Below are 18896 nucleotides of genomic sequence, written 5' to 3' on the forward strand. Positions count from 1 at the left end.
AAAAAGATTTAAATATTTTCAATAACCATGCTTTGGTGGCAGTAGATTATTCTGGAAATGATTTCTAAGGAATGTGGGGCAAAGCAGATTAACAATTATACTATACTATAACTGTGTCATTTCCAGTGTACATAAGAGCTAGGGATCTCAGTGTGAAGAAAAGGAGATAGAGATGTAAAGGAAAACATTGATAAATGTCCCAAAGTCCAGGCTTTGAATTGAAAATTTCAGTATGAACTCAGGAGTTATTTTATCAAAGACTTAAACTTATTAGTAGTGATAATAGGCATCACTTCCTGTTTACAATTTCAATTGAAAGTGCTTCAGTGATTCATTAATTGTGATAATCATTCCTGCTACAGTTGGTAATTAAGCCTTTATTTTATTAACAAATTTTCATTTATTATTTTCCTTAATTTATATAAATTAAGGACCAGTTATTAACTTTTATGATGCCTTCTTAAAATCTGATTTTCTTATTTGGTTCCTCTCTTAATTTTTTAATAGAATAAGTTGTGTTGATATATATGCTAGTACTGAGTCATTATGGCATGCCTGAAAGAAAATCTGTTTGGTCAAATGATATCATTCTTTTGATGTATCATTCTCTTGCTTCTTAAAAAGAACTAGGAGATTTTTGTCTTTATATCATTTGGAATAATTTCAAAACTACTGAAATTAACTAACTAGATAAAATCCATGCTACTATGAATCCATCTAGTCATTGTATCTTCTCTGATTATGTATTATTAACTTCCTATATTTCTTCACCTTTACAAATTGAGGGAGGGTCCAGTTTCTTTTGTACCTATTTGGCCGATGCCTTCTATATTTTACATATTTTGCCCTCTTAGGCATATAGTAGTCACTTATGGTTAATATTTCCCATGTTCTTTTTCATTACTAAAATTGTTAGAAAGTTGTTATTTTTTATCCTATGTACCAAAATGGTAGTTATTTGTCGTGTGTGTGTCAGGGGGCATATGTGTTAGTCATTCAGTCTTTTCTGATTCGCTGTGACTTCATGGACTGTAGCCTGCCAGGCTCCTCTGCCCATGGAAATATCTAGGCAAGCATACTGGAGTGGGTAGCCATTCCCTTCTCCAGGGGCTCTTCCCAACCCAGGGATCAAACCCAGGTCTCCTGAATTGTAGGTAGATTCTGTACCTTCTGAGCTACCAGAGAACTCCCATTATTTGTCATACTGATCATAAAAAATTACTAGTGTTTTTTTTTTATAGTAGGGTATCTTTTAAATGTTTTGATACAAATAAGTTCACTTGTATAATTTTTTTAATCATTCCTCATATAAGCAATATCATATGACATTTGTTTTTTCAGATTTACTTCACTTAGTATAATAATCTCCAAATCCATCCCTGTTGCTTGAAGTGGTATTATTTCATCCTTTTTAAAGGCTAAGTAATATTTCATTGTAAACATGTACCACTTCTTTATCCATTCCTTTGTCAATGGCCATTTAGGTTACTTCCATGTCCTGGCTATTGTAAATAGTGCTGTAAGGATATTGGCGTGCATGTATCCTACTGAACCATGGTTTTCTCCAGATATATGCCCAAGAGTGGGATTGTGAGATCACACGGTAGCTCTATTTTTAGCTTTTTAAGGAAACAAAATGTTATACACACACACATCCAAATATATATACATTCACAGAATTACTATGACAACAGCACTTTTGTTAAACATTCCGCTTAGCCTCTGTGGAAATATTTTGCGCCCATATTTTATGAAAGAAATAATGTCCAAGTGTTCACATTAACGCTTCCCAAGTGGCTCAGTAGTAGCTTGCCAGTGCAGGAGACCCCGATTCCATCCCTGGGTCGGGAAGATCCCCTGGAGAAGGAAAGGAAACCCACTCCAGTATTCTTGCCTGGAGAATTCTATGGACAGAGGATTCTGGAGGAATCCAGTCCATGGGGGTCACAAAGAGTCGGACATGACTGAGCACGTACTCGTTCACATTAATGGAAAAGGGTGGAATTGATAAATAGCCCAAAGGTGGTGGAATACAAAATCATATACTTTTGACCCTGCCCTGCACACCGTACCTTGTGATAACAGGAAGGACAACATATATCCAGCAATACGTTTTTAAAGTAGGGCAATAGCTCAGGACTTGAGTCGGAAGACTGCTTTATGAACTACCAGCTACAGGAAGATCAGTGAACAGGGTGATTCCCCAGGAGGCTAACAAAGCAAAAAGAACTGGCATACAATCGAAAGCACATTTCCTTACTTTTGTTGTTATTTAGTCCCTAAGTCGTGTCCGACTCTTTTGTGAGCCCATGAACTGCGGCCTGTCAGGCTCCTCTGTCCACGGGATTTCCTCACTGAGTTCACATAAAAGCTGAAGACATATCACACTGACAGCAGCTGGTTTGAATGCTTCTCATTCATAAATGGGCTTCCCAGGTGGCACCAGCGGTGAGGGCTGGGGTGCGGGGGTGGGCTGGGGGGTCAATCCCTGGGTCTGGGAAGAGTCCCTGGCGGAGGAAATGGCAACCCACAACCCATTCCAGTATTCTTGCCTGGAGAAACCCCATGGATAGAGGAGGCTGGCAGGCTGCAGTCGGGGGTCGCACAGATTCGGACACGTCTAAAGCGCCCTAGCACACACGCACGCATTCATGAACAGACTGGAATGTAGCAAAATGCCCCGGCCTTATAACTACCACAGCAGGCTGAAAAAATGATGCCTCACCAGGCTCCCCAGCAGCTGCACAGGCCAGGGGAAGCACGATGACCTCATCACGTGGGAGTCTCAGCACGCATGCCGGTCGGTGCCACCGGCTCGGAGACCCACGAGGGTCCTGCGCAGGCGGCGCTGTGGAGGCGGGGCTAGGCTCGGGCCCGCCCACCGGGACCGCAGGAGTCCAGAGCCCACCGCGGGCGCATGGCCAAGTTAAAATGAGTTTAGTAGGGTGGGCCCCCATCCGCTATGATTTATGTTCTCATGAAAAGGAGAATAGACACGTGTGTACAGGGAGACTAGCGTGTGGTGGTTAGATTTGTGCTGCCTCAAAGCGAGGAATTAGGAGCGGGGCTAGCAGAGAGGCCTGGGATGGATCCTTCCCTAGTGCCTGCTGAGGAAAGGAAGAAACGTGACCCTGCAGACACCTTGATTTCAGACTTCTGCCTCCAAAACTGCGAGACAGTGAATGTATTCTGTTTAAGTCACTTGATTTGTGGTATTTTATTAGGCAGTTCTAGCAAATCAATACAATGCTGGAATATATATTTGAAGAGAACACCTAGTAATTTCCTTTCGGATTGGGCACTGTTGATTTACTTTGGACATCGTTACTGGGTTGCATGTTGGACATGCGATTAGTAAATCTATGTTTTCTTTTATTTTTATTGGAGTATAGTTGATTTGCAACGTGGTGTTATTTCTGCTGGACAGCCAACTAATTCAGTTATATGTATATATTCACTTTTTTTCATATTTTTCTGCATTGTGGTTGTAACAGAATATTGAAAGTAGCTTCCTGCGTTGCACAATAGGAACTTGTTGTTTACCCATTCTATATATAATAGTTTGCATCTGCTAATCCGGAATTCCCATCTCTCCCTCAGTAACCACATGTCTTATTTTCTGTCTGTGAGTCTGCTTCTGTCTTGTAGATAACCTTATTTGTGTCATATGCTAGTGGAGATCTATACTTTATATGTTTCTAGAAGCATAGGGAGGATTGTCAGTAAAAATGACAGAAGATTTGCAAAGTTTAAATATATGAAATCAAGAATTTTCTCCGTATACTTTCTCCAGGTAGCATAGAGGTAGATTACAGAGATATATCAATACTGGATTTAAGATACAAATGACAATAGAAAACTTTCTCTTTCTCTTTCATAGCTAGAGAAAAGAATAAAAAGCTTGGAAATTTTAGATATTATGGTATGGGATCCAATCAGGTCTTCCTTTATACTGACAATAAAGATATTACAAAAGATTACTTTTGCTTAGATGTTTCCAAACTTAAGAGGAAGCCAGATGCTCACTGTTAGAGTTTGCAGTGGAAGTTTATCCAGGCTCTTTTCAACGGTCTCTTCCAGAAATGTTCTGAGACCAAATTCACAAAGTAAATAAATGAGGACTGACAGGGCTACCTTAGCATATATCTATCCACAGTCTTAAGTAGAAAAAAAAATGAAGGAAAAGAATTTTTAAAAAAATGATTTCCTGCTCAGAGGAGTATAAAGTGTTTCAGGAATCAAAACCTAAACTCCTTGAGCTTTTCTCTAGATGTGGGCCACTTTCCTGTCAAAGGATGTAAAGCTATATGCTAGTGAGACTCACACTAACACTCATAAGGTTGAAAGAATCTTTTGTCAAGAATTACTGTAAAAAACATTCAAACTGTGGAACAACCAACAAAGTATTTTTTCTGGCAAACTGCAGTTTTTATGATTTGCTTACATATCAGTTATTGTTGCTGAATATGCTTTCATAATGAAGAGATTTCCAAGAGGGTTTTTTTTCCCTGATAAGAACTAGTAGCCAATATTCTACATGATGACAACTGAAAGGAGATTCGTTATTATTAAAAAAGAAATACTTTTACAACAACTTTAAAAATATATATTAAAAGAGTTTAAAAGAAATTAAATAACTGTGAAAGTATAAGTTGTTATATTGTCAAGTTTCTATGTAGAGTGTATAAACCACAATGCAGGAAAATAACTGATTCCAATGACTTTTGTTTTCATTTGTGACAGTATGGGGTTATTTTTCATCCTTTAGGTGCTAAAATTGAGCTGAAGAAAAGTGACTCTTTGCTCATAGTTAATTTCTTTCTGCATTTTAAAAATGTGTGTGGTTTGTGGACTGTTGAAATTTTCATTTTTAATTTGCCATCTGAAATATGTAGGTTTGCCACAATGTGTGTTCTCAACTGAAGAGGTTATATATCTCAGTCTCTCTTGGGTCAGCTGGGTTTAGATTTTCTTGCCACTCCCCAATAACACACACACGATTTCTTATACATTTCCAACTTCTTGATTCAACTGATTAAGCATAATACCCAAGGTTCATAATTCATACCATTGTACTATAGATTTGTTTTTATAATAATAAGCATTCTGTTTTATGATTCCACTCAACAAAATTCTTGCAGATATAATTTATCACTTGGGTATTTTGAGATGATGTATTTGATGGGTTTGGGGTTTTTTTTGAAAAACCTTTTTCACTTCACTTTCATATGGGCTATATTGGTGAGTGCATATTTAGATTTGATTGAGTTATAATAAATTATAATGTTGATCTGTTGCCTTTTATAAAATACAAATTGAAAATATGGGAAAAAAAGGTTTCCTAAAAAATATGTAAATCTTAATCCCTATGAATGTTACCAGATATGGGGAGGGGGGAAACCAGAAAATTTGTAAATGTAATTAAGGAGCTTGAGATAGGAAGATTACCCTGAGTTATTGGAATGGACCCTAAATGCAAAAACATGTATTTTTCTGAGAGGAAGGCTGAGGAGAAGGCCATATACAGATGGAGAAGAGAGAAGTTTGAAGATGCTGACCTTTGAGGTTAGAGTGACTTGTCTAGAGCAAGGAACACTGGCAGCCATGGATGAAAGAGTCAAGGAGGCCTGTCTAGAGCCTCAAAGGTAGCATGGCTCTTGCCAGAACCCGGCTTTTGGCCCAATGATACTAATTTTGGACCTTAGCTGTCTAGAACCTTGAGAGAGTAAATTTCTATTGTTTTAAGCCACCAAACCTACAATAATTTAGAACAATGGGCATTGGAAACTGATACAATTACCTTGCAATTTTTTTCCTCTTTCCACTTGCTACTGCGATTTTTGTGCCTGTCTGGAAACCATCTTCTCTAACTTGCTAGTTACCATCTTATTTCTCAACTTTAATAAGCACTTGTCCCTTTAAAACCAACATAAGTAAGGGCAAACTGGAGAAGTTAATGGCAACCCACTCCAATATCCTTGCCTGCAGAATTACACGGACAGAGGAGCTTGGTGGGCTGTCCAAGGGATGTAAAACAGTCCACTGGCTTGCAGAGTTGAACACTGCTGAGTGACTAACACACACACACACACACACACACACACACACACACACACACACAAGGAAAACAGATGTGATTACATACTTTTTTTATATGCAAGTTCTGTGAGTCAGAAAAATTGATAACCTATTCAAGGACCTACAGTTAATGTTGTAACATTCAAATCCAGATTTAGACAACACAAATGATATTATTCTTTGCACTGCAATTACAAAATATCAAAAGTTACAACCCATTAAGTCATGATCACACATATTTTATATAAATGTATTTATAAATGCTTATCCAGACAACTAACATACATTATCTCTTATTCTGAGACCTAGATTTAAATACAGTGATGTCATAAGTGATAAAGCTCCATGGATTGCATCCTCAATATGGTCATGAGCAACTTGAACTCCAACATTTTGAAGTCTTGAAACATACAAAAGTCCATCATCTCTCAGGACATCACATTCACAGGTAAGAATATAGGTTGATGGCAAATTCTGTAGCTGGGAATCATTGCCCAACAAGGGTGATAATCTGATATACATAAGTGCTGGTGGTGAATAACTAGATCTTCCCAGAATTAGTCTAGTATAAATATGGCCCTCCCTATACTTCTTGGGTAAGAGAGTACTCCAGTTAACAAACTTGAACAAACGTCTTTATTCCAGAGGCATATGTCGGTTTCTTCTCATTGCCTGGGGAAATATTTCATTCTTGGTTAAATACACACTCACAAGTTTTATGGCTATGTCTCTTGTCAGAACTATACCATGTTCATTTTCTCAGTGAGATGGCAAATAAGAATCAATTACCTGTAAGAAAGGGTAAAGCAAAGCTTGTATCTTGATTTTATGTTTTATTTCAAGATCGTTTTGCACCTGAAAAATAAAGATAGTATCCTATAATGCAAAGACTTCTGAAACACCAGGAGAAGGAAAATTAATTTTAATAATTTATGCAATCTTGAGATAAACAAGTCTATGTAAATTGATGGATGTTCCAATTATTTTCACAATACTTATGCCTTTCAGTGATATGAAAAAAGTGTAAAACTTATTTCAACAGTAAAGATTTAAAAATTTTCGTGGTGTGGGTGAGACTGATAGAGATACAAACTTCCAGTTATAAAATAAATATCTCATATGTACTATATAACATGGTGACTATAGCTAATAATACTATGTCATATATTTAAACATTGATAAGATAGCAAATCTTAAAAGGTCTCATCACCAGAAAAAAGTTCTAAATACATGTGGTGATGGATATTAACCAGATTTATTGTGGTGGTCTTTTTGTTTTATATATACATATGTATATAATTTTTATACCGTACACCTGTAGCTGATATACTGTTATATGTCAGTTACATCTCAATACACATTTTTCTAAAGTCATATGGCAGAAGGTGCACTATTGGTCTATACCCAAGAGAAACTGGGGAAACTGGAGCTGCAGCCTCAGTGAGGTTCTCAATCTGAGATGGTGACAAAGTATCAGCAACCTTGCTCTGTTACCACAGTAACATCACAAACTATTGCTTAGATTTGTGTTAGCAAATTGGTGTCTTATAATCAGCTGAGTCAGTATATAAAATGAGGCCAGCACAGTGGGCAAGAGGGAAAATAAAGAATGAGAGGGAGAGATAGAGAGGAGAAAGGAAGGTACCTACATGTATGGTATTTTTGTCAAAAATCACCAAAAGAAATTACCTAAATAAGACATTCCTATGGAAAATTGACAGTATATATGTTTGTAAAAATTCTTGGCTGAAAGCAACCAAAGTGAATAGAAGAAATCAATGTAACTATTAAAATAATCATTTCATTTTAAAATTAAAGATGAATGTTTATGTATTTAAAATAAATATTAAAAATAAAAATATTCTAAAATATTCCTAAAATTTAGCATAATGTTATTTAGCTAATAAGAAAAGTTCCCAACATCATGCCATACATTTTTAAGAAATTTTATTCAAATGTAGAAGTACTGAGACAAAAAATAAACAGAAGCCAATCAGTAGGTAACTTAGCTTGTGAAAAATAGTGATGTGTTTGTGAAACAAAGGGATAAAATTATGAAAAACATCTTGATGATATTCACACAGTTTTACATGCAAGGGAAAGATGTGGAATAATTGACAAGGATTTTCCTTTCCAGAGGTAGTGGGTATCCTGAGGTCTCATCTGTGACCCTGCAGACTATCATAGAGAACCTCAAGATAACGTCCAAGGAATGTGTCTCAGCCAAAGTGTGACATCTGAGACAGTGGCATCTGGACAAATGAAAAAACCTGCTACTGCCTCAGGTAAAAGCTCAGGACTGAAGGATATATCTATCTCTGGTCAACCTCTCACCACAGTATCTAGCTGAACCTAATGGAAGGAATACATTGAAATTCAAGAGGCCCATCAGAAAGGGAAATGCACCTCCATAAGGCATGCTCAGGGTGCTAGAAGTTTCACAAGTATATAATAAAAATGAACCAAGATAAAGCCCCCTGACAAAAACTCCGCTAGACCCAAAGCTCTCCCAAGTACCCTCAGGTAGATGATCTAATGAGCAAAGGCCCACCACCTACAACTCACCCTCAGTGTCCCACACTTAAGAGACAAGGACCACATGCCCAGGGATGAGGCAAAAAGGAATCTACCAACTCTCTTACCTAGCTCTAACCTTCCTTTCTGTACTGTTGTATGAAATAAATCATTTTCCTAGACATGTGTCACTGTTTGCCACCCCTACATTCCTATTGTGCCCCCTCTTGCCATTTAATCCTTTTTTCTGTCTCTCTCCTGTCCTCCAAAGCTCCATTCAAAGTCAACCATTTTCAAGATATTGGGAGAGCACCTTCTAGTTAGATCCTTCACATTTGGCAGTTCTTCCATAGTCTCAATATCTGTGTTATCAGTCTCCTGTAAACTTCTCAGATATTTTCTCCACACTTTCTATATACTTAGAACCATATATATGTGACAGATGGAGAGACAGTGGAAGCAGTGGCTGACTTTATTTTTGGGGCTCCAAAATCACTACAGATGGTGACTGCAGCCATGAAATTAAAAGACACTTGCTCCTTGGAAGGAAAGTTATGACCAACCTAGACAGCATATTAAAAAGCAGACACATTACTTTGTCAACAAAGGTCCATCTAGTCAAGGCTATGGTTTTTCCAGTGGTCATGTATGAATGTGAGAGTTGGACTGTAAAGGAAGCTGAGCACCGAAGAATTGATGCTTTTGAACTGTGGTGTTGGAGAAGACTCTTGAGAGTCCCTTGGACTGCAAGGAGATCCAACCAGTCCATCCTAAAGGAGATCAGTCCTGGGTGTTCATTGGAGGGACTGATGTTGAAGCTGAAACTGCAATACTTTGGCCACCTGATGTGAAGAGCTAACTCATTTGAAAAGATCGTGATGCTGGGAAAGATTGAGGGCAGGAGGAGAAGGAGACAACAGACTATGAGATGGTTGGATGGCATCATCAACTCAATGGACATGGGTTTGGGTAGACTCCGACAGTTGGTGATGGACAGGGAGGCCTGGCATGCTGTGGTTCATGGGGTCTCAAAGAGTCGGACACGACTGAGCGACTGAACTGAACTGATGCATGTAAACACCTGATTGAAGTTGACTTCTCTTTCTCTCAACACCTCTAAATTCCAAAGACTTTTACCTCTTTCAAGCCAATGATCAACTATTCCCTTATAAAAATGTACATAGTAATCTTTCTATTGGATTTCAAATTCCACAAACACTGGCTCAATACTTGTTATTATTGTATTTCCCATTGGGTCTAAGATAGTAAAATGCTCAATACAGTTTGAAAAATAACAGAAAATGAATGAATAAATATTGCTGTTCATTTTATAATTTTGTTAAAAGGACACTATTCTTGGGACCAGAAGTCACAGGATATAAAAAGTAGTAATATGCATATAATAAGTACGTCCCCAAAATAACACTGAATTATTGAACTATCTATAGCTTAGTTCATCCCTGCTAAAGCCACCTGGATTCAAAGACAACCAGTTAATTAAAATGCAAAGGTACAAATAAACATTAATCTTGAACCATAAATATTAATGCTGAAAAAGCCCTGAATGGAACACTCTATAAAATGGACATGAATATCACATAAATGGATATGTATTCCTCATTTTGTGGTCAACTTATATGTACCTGAATGCAAAAAATAAGACATTCATCTCAGGATGTCACTACTTTGGAGAAACAAGAATGAAAGTACAAAGTCAAGAAAGTTGAAAAACATACCCAGCTGATAGCCATATTCTTGAGGATTAGACATCAGTAACTGTATTTAAATTGTCCATTTCACTTTGTATTACTTTTTCAGTAAAATAAAGACCTTTGGGTAACTCAGTAATTAAATGATTATGGAAGATGTTCAACAAAGCACATTCTTAATCTTTTTCAATAAGAGTACAAGGGGTTTGATATTAAACCTTATATATTTAAACAGCATTAATCCTAAATTTAGGCTACTCAAAGAAAAATTATCCTGTATAAATTATTCACTCTGTCCCTTATTTATTAAATTACCTAATTTGAATCCCTAATTTTTCAAGTTATAGGCCTTGTCACTAATACTATGTCATTGTGAGAGTAGTTTATTAACATCATGTTAATAATCAAGGAGATCAAGGAGATCATCCTTGAGCTCCATATTTGAGAGCAAAATTTGGGACCAGTTCATGAAAGGCATCTATATTATGGTTAAAAGCTTGTTGTAACATGTACAATCCTACATCAATTTCTTTGTTCGCAACAAATCCCCAGGAGTTGGGAGTCATGGCTGAGGATTGATTGGTCACAGAGTCAGAGAAGAGATGATGCTCCATGACTTTCTACCATGCCCAGAGAGGCCTGTATCAGTCCACCAATTCAGCTACTTTGAAGCCCAAAGCAGGTGTCTGTGTCATGAACAACTATGCCTGGTATAAAGCCTGCTCCAGGCTGCCTGAAGCATTATCAAGTCCTCTTCTACCTGCAAAATGTCCTGAGATCGAATATCTAGAGCATGGTGCCTTCCTGGTAAGTGGTAGGTTCCTCCTTCCAATGGACTATACTGCAGTCCTTGCACTGAATCCCTCATTATCCACTGCCTCTCTCCACTCACTGGTTCACAAGGGTCTCTTCCAAACTTAGACTCCTGGTTTGGGAGTGTGTCATCCATCCAAAGCCCTATACACCCGCAGCAGCTTACCCACTGCCTGTCATTCGTAGAAAAATCAGTTCAGTTCAGTTGCTCAGTGGTGTCGGGCTCTTTGCAACCCCATGGACCGCAGCATGCCAGGCTTCCCTGTCCATCACCAGCTCCCGGAGCTTGCGCAAACTCATGTCCTTGAGTTGGTGATGCCATTCAGCCATCTCATCCTCATAGAGAATGGATGTGTGCAAAATGTTAACTTATTTATGGTGTTCCTATATTGCTAGCAATGTCTTTGTACTCACACAGCACAGCAAATCTGTTATTTCACAACCTTGAACCCCCAGCTTTTATCGTCCTCCTTTTCCCACCCCACCAACTAATTTCCTCTCCACTGACCTAACTCCACCCCCCACACCACACCCAATTTTACCAAAACAGATAGTCAGTGAGTATCTGGATGTACTGTGGATGACCATGAAGGAATTCCAATATGAAAGGCCTTTTGGTCTCATTCTAGGACACATGTTACAACCATACTGAAAGCTGGAGAAATCCTACACCAGGCCTGCTATAGTCTAACTGTTATCTAAATGTGCCTCCATTATTCATACATTAAAAATCTAATGACCAAGGTGATGGTCTTAGTAAGAAGGCATTTGAGAATTGATTTGGTCATGAGGTGAAACCCTGGTGAATGGGATTAATTCCCTTCTAAAAGAGGCCTCAAATGGCTAGCTCTCCCCTTCCATCATGTGAGGATGCAATGAAAAGCCTATGAGCTGGGAGAGGGCCCCAGTTCAACTTCAAGAACTGTGAGAAATAAGTTTCTGTTATTTATAAGCAACCTAAACACTGGTATTATATACGGCAGCTCAAACAGACTAAGATGGGGCCCTTTGAAGAACCCAACTTAACTCTCCTCTTTATGGATTCATCCCATCCTTTCTTGTTTCTTATTATCCCCTCAAGAATGTCACCTCCCATTATGTTCTAAAAGTAGGACAGCGCAACACAGCATATGACGTAAAAGTGCCAGGTTCACAGTGACCCATGCCCAGGTGCAATACCCAGTCACTTGGGAAAGAGGAGCTTAAAATCAGTGCTACTTCATGCTTAAGATTTTTGTATCTGAGTTTGAGTCCTGGGCAAGTTACTTAACTTTGTAAACGCTCAGTTTCTTGATCTTTGAAACCGATATAATAATAGTAAGTGTGGCATATGGTTTTTGCCAGGGTGAGATAAAGCATTCATAGTACAGCTTCTGGCATACAGAAAACACTCAGTAAATACTGACTATATTTCTTATTGCCATTGAAATAAATGTTGAAGGAACCCAACAGCTTATCTTTGGAATGCTTCAGAAAATATTTGTTGATCTTCCAGCAGGAAAACCATAGGAAATGATGGCTTAGCTCCATTTTTTATTGAAGATACAGAGGTACTGTCTGAACTGGACAAACATCTTAATAACTCCTACAGAAACCATGGATCAAACCACAAAAGGCTTCTGAAAAATATATCCTCCCCCAACCCCATGTAAGTATCACTATATGATGGAGTAGCGTCGTCATGCACTGCTTCTTTTTACCATTTCAATGACTTGCTTAATCTGGTCTGTTACCCAGCTCTCTCCTATTGTTATTTCCCTTATTTCTCTAAAATATACATTTTTGACAAGCCCCACCCCCACTTTTAAATACAATCCTAGCTCCCAGAAGTTCACTTTGGATCCAAGCTAACTACTCTTTGAGAAGTCATGATTACTAATATTCAATATATATTTATTCAAGCAAGACATTCTGGTTACTGCTTTATATTGAATTGCCTCTTGTATATATCATAAAACTCTCTAATCTACTTCCTCAGCTCATCTTTATTCATTATTCCCCAAATCCAATACTATAGTTCCCCAGACCTGTCAATTCCACTTCTTTTTATTTCACTAATTCATCCAAATTTCTCCATTCCCACTGCCACTATCTTAATCCACAACACTCTATTTGTTGCTCAAAGTATGGAAATTCTTTTCCTATTCCCTCCTTTCAAACTTTTCAATTTACTCTCCATTTTTTAACAAAAGTTTTTTTATTTTTATTATTTTTTGATGTGGACCATTTTTAAAGTCTTTATTGAATTTATTACAGTATTGCTTCTGTTTTATGTTTTGGGGTTTTGGAACCTGCATTAGAAGGTGAAGTGTTAACCACTGGACTGCCCGGGATGTCCCAACATCAGTCATTTTTACATAAGAATGTGATTGAAACTTTTCAATAACTTCATTGTCCCCTTGGAGTCAAGGAATCATATCTCACAAGGTCCTTTCATGATTTGCCCCACCAGTCTTTCTAACCTCATCACTCACTATACTTTCCTCATTTCCTCTGATGTAACAGGTATGGACTTCTTTCATTTGTTTGGATCAGAAGCCAAGGAAAGAAACAAACAATGACAACCTGCACAAGGAGAGACAAAGAGAATCTACCCACAGTCTTTTGGGCAAGTAAGAGACCATGAAGTGAATTGAGAGATTAGCATTTAAACATATACATTACCGTATGTGAAACAGATAGCTCGTGGGAAGTTGCAGTATAACACTGCAAGCTCAACCAGGCGCTCTGTGACAAGAGCTCTAATTTTTTTCTACAAAGACATTGAGGATTAACTGTAGGATTGTTTTCTATTACACAATGGGACAGCTTAAGTAAAGTAGCTAACCAGGTACAATAAGTTGAAGAGAGGAGGAGTTCAAACCCTGGGATATTCTGAAGAGTGGAGAGAGAAGACAGGTATGCTGCCAGACTTCAGAAACATAGAGATTTTTTAAAAAATTATTATCCCAGTTTTCAAAACACTTGGAGTCTAATTGGGGATATACACATGCAACAAATCATAAGACAATCCCTATACTGTAACTATGGAGATGCAGGTTTGATCCCTGGGTCTGAAGATCTCCTGGAGAAGGAAATGACAATCCACTCCAGTATTCTTGCCTGGAGAATTTTATGGACCGAGAAGCCTGTCAAGCTACTCCCATGACGACCTGGGGAGTTCATCTTTCAGTGTTCTATCTTTTTGCCTTTTTCATACTGTTCATGGGGTTCTCAAGGCCAGAATACTGAAGTGGCTTGCCATTCCCTTTTCCAGTTGACCACATTTTGTCAGAACTGTCCACCATGACCCATCCATCTTGGGTGGCCCTACATGGCATGGCTTAGTTTCGCTGAGTTAGACAAGGCTTGAAAGTGGAATATCTCTTCACAGCTGCTCCAGCAAAGTGCAACTGCTGCTCCTTACCTTGGACGTGTGGTAGGTCCTCCTGGCCGCGGCTACTGACCTTGGACGTGGGGTGTCTTCTCTTGGCCGCTCACTGCTCCAGTGCCATGCAGCCATGTGTGTTCCTATTGTCACTTTATTAATTGTTTTGGGTTTGTTTTTTAGGTCTTTTTTATTCCCTTCCCCTTTTGTTCTCTTGTATTTTCTGCCTAAAGAAGTTCATTTAGCAATTGTTGTAGAACTGACTTGGTGGTACTGGATTCTCTTAGCTCTTGCTTGTCTGTAAAGCATTTGATTTCTACATGGAATCTGAATGAGACACTTGCTGGGTAGAGTATTCTTGGTTGTAGGTTTTTCCTCTCATCACTTTAAATGTATTGTGCCTCTCTCTTCTGCCCTGAAGAGTCTCTGCTAAAAAAATCAGCTGATAATGTTATGGGAGAGCTCTGACAAAACATAATCTACTAGAAGAGGGAATGGCAAACCACCCCAGAATGCTTGCCTTAAGAACCTCATGAACTGTATAAAAGGACAAAAAATATGACACTGAAAGATGAGTCCCCCAGGGCTGAAGGTATCCAATATGCTACTGGGGAAGAGTGGAGGAGAACTACCAAAAGCCCCAGAAAAATAAAGCAACTAGGCCAAGGTGGAGACAACATCCAGTTGTGGATGTGTCTGGTGATGAAAGAAAAAACCAATGCTGCAAAACAAAACAAAACAAACAGTATTGCATAGGAACCTGGAATTTTAGATCCACGAATCAAGGTAACTCTAGGGTGGTTCAAGCAGGAGATGGTAAGAATAAACATCAAAGTTTTAGAAATCAGTGAACTAAAATGGACAGGGATGAGCGAATTTAATTCAGATGACCATTTTAACTACTATGGGCAAGATTCCCATAGAAGAAATATAGTAGCATTCATAATTAACAAAAGAGTCCAAAAGGCAATATTTGGGTGCAACCTTGAAAATGACAAAATGATCCCAGTTTGTTTCCAAGGCAAGCCATTCAACATCACAGTAATTCAAGTCTATCCCCTACCACCAATGCTGAAGAAGCTGAAGTTGATCAGTTCTATGAAGACTTAGAAGACCTCCTAGAACTAACACCAAAAAAAGATATTCTATTCATCACTGGGGATTGGAATGCAGAAGTGGGAAGTCAAGAGATACCTAGAGTAACAGGCAAGTTTGACCTTGGAGAACAAAATGAAGCAGGACAAAGGCTAACTGAATTCTGCCAAGAGAATGCACTGGTCATAGCAAATACCCTTTTTTCAACAACATGAGATAACTTTACACATAGACATCACCAAATGGTCAATACCTAAATCAAATTGATTGCATTCTTTGTAGCCAAAGACAGAGAAGCTGTATACAGTCAGAAACAATAAGACCTGGAGCTGACTGTGGCTCAGATAATCAGCTCCTTATAGGAAAATTCAGGCTTAAACTAAAGAAGTGGGGAAAACCACTAGGCCAGCCAAATATGACTTAAGCCAAATCCCCCTATGAACATGCAGTGGAGGTAATGAATATATTCAAGGGATTAGATCTAGATAACAGTGTGCCTGAATAACTATGGATGGAAGTCTGTAATATTGTACAGGAAGCGGCAAACAAAACCATCCCAAAGAAAAAGAAAAGCAAGAAGGCAAAGTGGTTATCTGAGGAGGCTTTATAAACAGCTGAAGAAAGAAAAGAAGCAAAAAGCAAGGCAGAAAGGGAAAAGTACATCCAGCTAAACAGAGTTCCAAAGAATAGCACAGAAAGACAAGAAGGGCTTCTTCAATGAACAGCACATAAAACTAAAGGAAAACAACAGAAGGGGAAAGACTAGAGATCTCTTTTGGAAAATTGGAGATATCAAGGGAACATTTCACCCAAAGATGGGCACAATAAAGGACAGAAACAGTTGAGAGAACTAGTTGGCACTGAAGAGATTAAGAAGAGATGGAAAGAATACATGGAAGAATTGTACAAAAAAGATCTTAATGAACTGGATGGTGTGGTCAGTTGCCCAGAGCCAGACATTCTGGAGTGCAAAGTCAAGTGGGCCTTAGGGAGCACTGCTGTTAATAAAGCTAGTGGATGCAATGGAATTCTACTAGAACTATTCAAAGCCCTAAAGGATGATGCCATCAAGGTGTTGCATTCAACTTGTCAGCAAATCTGGAAGACCACAGGACTGGAAAAGGTCAATCTCTATCCTAATTCCCAAGAAGGATAGTACCAAAGAATGTGCTAACCATCAGATAATTGGATTCATATCCAGTGCTAACAAGGTCATGCTTAAAATCTTGCATGCTAGGCTTCAGCATTATACAAACCAAAAAGTTCCAGAAGTCCAAACTGGGTTTAGAAAAGGAAAAGGAACCAGAGATCAAATTGCCAACATTCTCTGGATGATAGAGAAAGCAAAGGAATTCCAGAAAAACATCTACCTCTGTTTCATTGACTACGCTAAAGCCCTTGACGGTGTGGATCATAACAAACTGTGGAAAGTTCTTAAGGAACTGAGCATACCAAACCACCCTACCTGTCTCCTGAGAAATCTGTATGCAGGTCAAGAAGCAATAGTTTGAGCCCTGTATGAAACAATTTATTGGTTGAAGATTGAGAAAGGAATATAACAGGGCTATCTGCTGTTACCCTGTTTGTTTAAAGTATATGCTGAGCACATCATGAGAAATGCTGGGCTGGATGAGTTATGAGCTGGAATCAAGATAGGTGGGAGAAACATCAATAACCTCAGATATGCATATGACACCACTCTAGTGGCAGGAAGTGAAGAGGAACTAAAGACCCTGTTGATGAGGGTGAAGGAGGAGAGGGAAGGAGCTGGCTTAAAGCTAAACATTAAAAAAAAAAAACTAAGATCATGGCATCTGGCCCCATTATTTTATGGTAAATAGAGGGGGGAAATGTGGAAGTAGTGACAGATTTCCATTTCTTGAGTTCTAAGATCACTGTGGATGATGACTGCAGCCATGAAACCAGAAGACAATTGCTTCTTAGCAGGAAACTATGACAAGCCTAGATAGTGTGTTGAAAAGCAGAGACATTACTATGCCAACAAAGGTTGATATGGTCAAGGCTATGGTCTTCCCAATGATCATGTATGGTTGTGAGAGCTGGACTGTAAAGAAGCCAGAACTCTAAAGAATTGATGCCATCAAACTCTGGTGCTGGAGAAGACTCCTGGAAGTCCCTGGTACAGCAAAGAGATCAAACTAGCCAATCTTAAGGGAAGTTAACCTCGAATAGTCATCGGAAGACCTGCCGACTCATTGGAAAAAGCTTAATGCTGGGAAAGATTGAGGGCAGAAGAAGGGGGCGTCAGAGGATGAGATGGCTGGATGGCATCACCAAGGCAATGGACATGAACTTGGGCAAACTTCAGGAGATGGTTAGGGACAGGGAAGCCTGGTGTACTGCAGTCCATGGAATTGCAAACAGTCAGACACAACTGGGCAACTAAACAATAACAACCTTATGGGGATTCCCTTGTATATTAATTGCTGCCTTTCTCTTGTAGCTTTTAGTATTTTTTTCCTTCTTATTTAATTTTTGATAGTTTGCTTAATATGTGTCAGTGTTTTCATCCTTGGGTTTATCCTGTATGAGACTCTGTGTACTTCCTGGATTTGAGTGACTATTTCCTTTCTTATGTTAGGGAAGTTTTTGATTATAGTCTCTTCAAATATTTTCTCAGGCCCTTTCTCTCTTTCTTCTTCTTCTGAGAAAAAAAAAGTGTGTTTAATGTTGTCCTAGAGATCTCCTGAGACTGTCCTCATTTCTTTTCATTCTTTTTATTTATTCTGCTCCTTGACAGAGATTTCCACCATTGTGCCTTCCAGTTCATTTATCCATTCTTCTATCTCAGTTATTCTGCTATTGATTCCTTCTAGAGTACTTTTCATTTCAGTTATTGTATTGTTCATCTGTTTGTTCTTTAGTTCTTCTAAGTCTTTGCTAAACTTTTTTTTTCTTTTTTTTTCCTTTTTTTTTTCCATTTATTTTTATTAGTTGGAGGCTAATTACTTTACAACATTGCAGTGGTTTTTGTCATACATTGAAATGAATTAGCCATGGATTTACATGTATTCCCCATCCCAGTCCCCCCTCCCACCTCCCTCTCCACCCCATCCCTCTGGGTCTTCCCAGTGCACCAGGCCTGAGCACTTGTCTCATGCATCCAACCTGGGCTGGTGATCTGTTTCACCCTAGATATACATGTTTCGATGCTGTTCTCTTAAAACATCCCACCCTCGCCTTCTCCCACAGAGTCCACAAGTCTGTTCTATACATCTGAGTCTCTTTTTCTTTTTTTTTGCATATAGAGTTATCGTTACCATCTTTATAAATTCCATATATATGTGTTAGTATACTGT

At 38.6% G+C, this 18896-nt stretch overlaps 1 pseudogene; it reads right to left on the minus strand.

Moving 5' to 3' along the window:
- Nucleotides 1-6332: 6332 nt before the first annotated feature.
- LOC139034861 (arylacetamide deacetylase-like 2) lies at nucleotides 6333-14616 on the minus strand (annotated as a pseudogene).
- Nucleotides 14617-18896: the final 4280 nt, after the last annotated feature.

The sequence above is a fragment of the Odocoileus virginianus genome, chromosome 4, assembly GCF_023699985.2.
Source record: "Odocoileus virginianus isolate 20LAN1187 ecotype Illinois chromosome 4, Ovbor_1.2, whole genome shotgun sequence".
Lineage (NCBI taxonomy): Eukaryota > Metazoa > Chordata > Mammalia > Artiodactyla > Cervidae > Odocoileus > Odocoileus virginianus.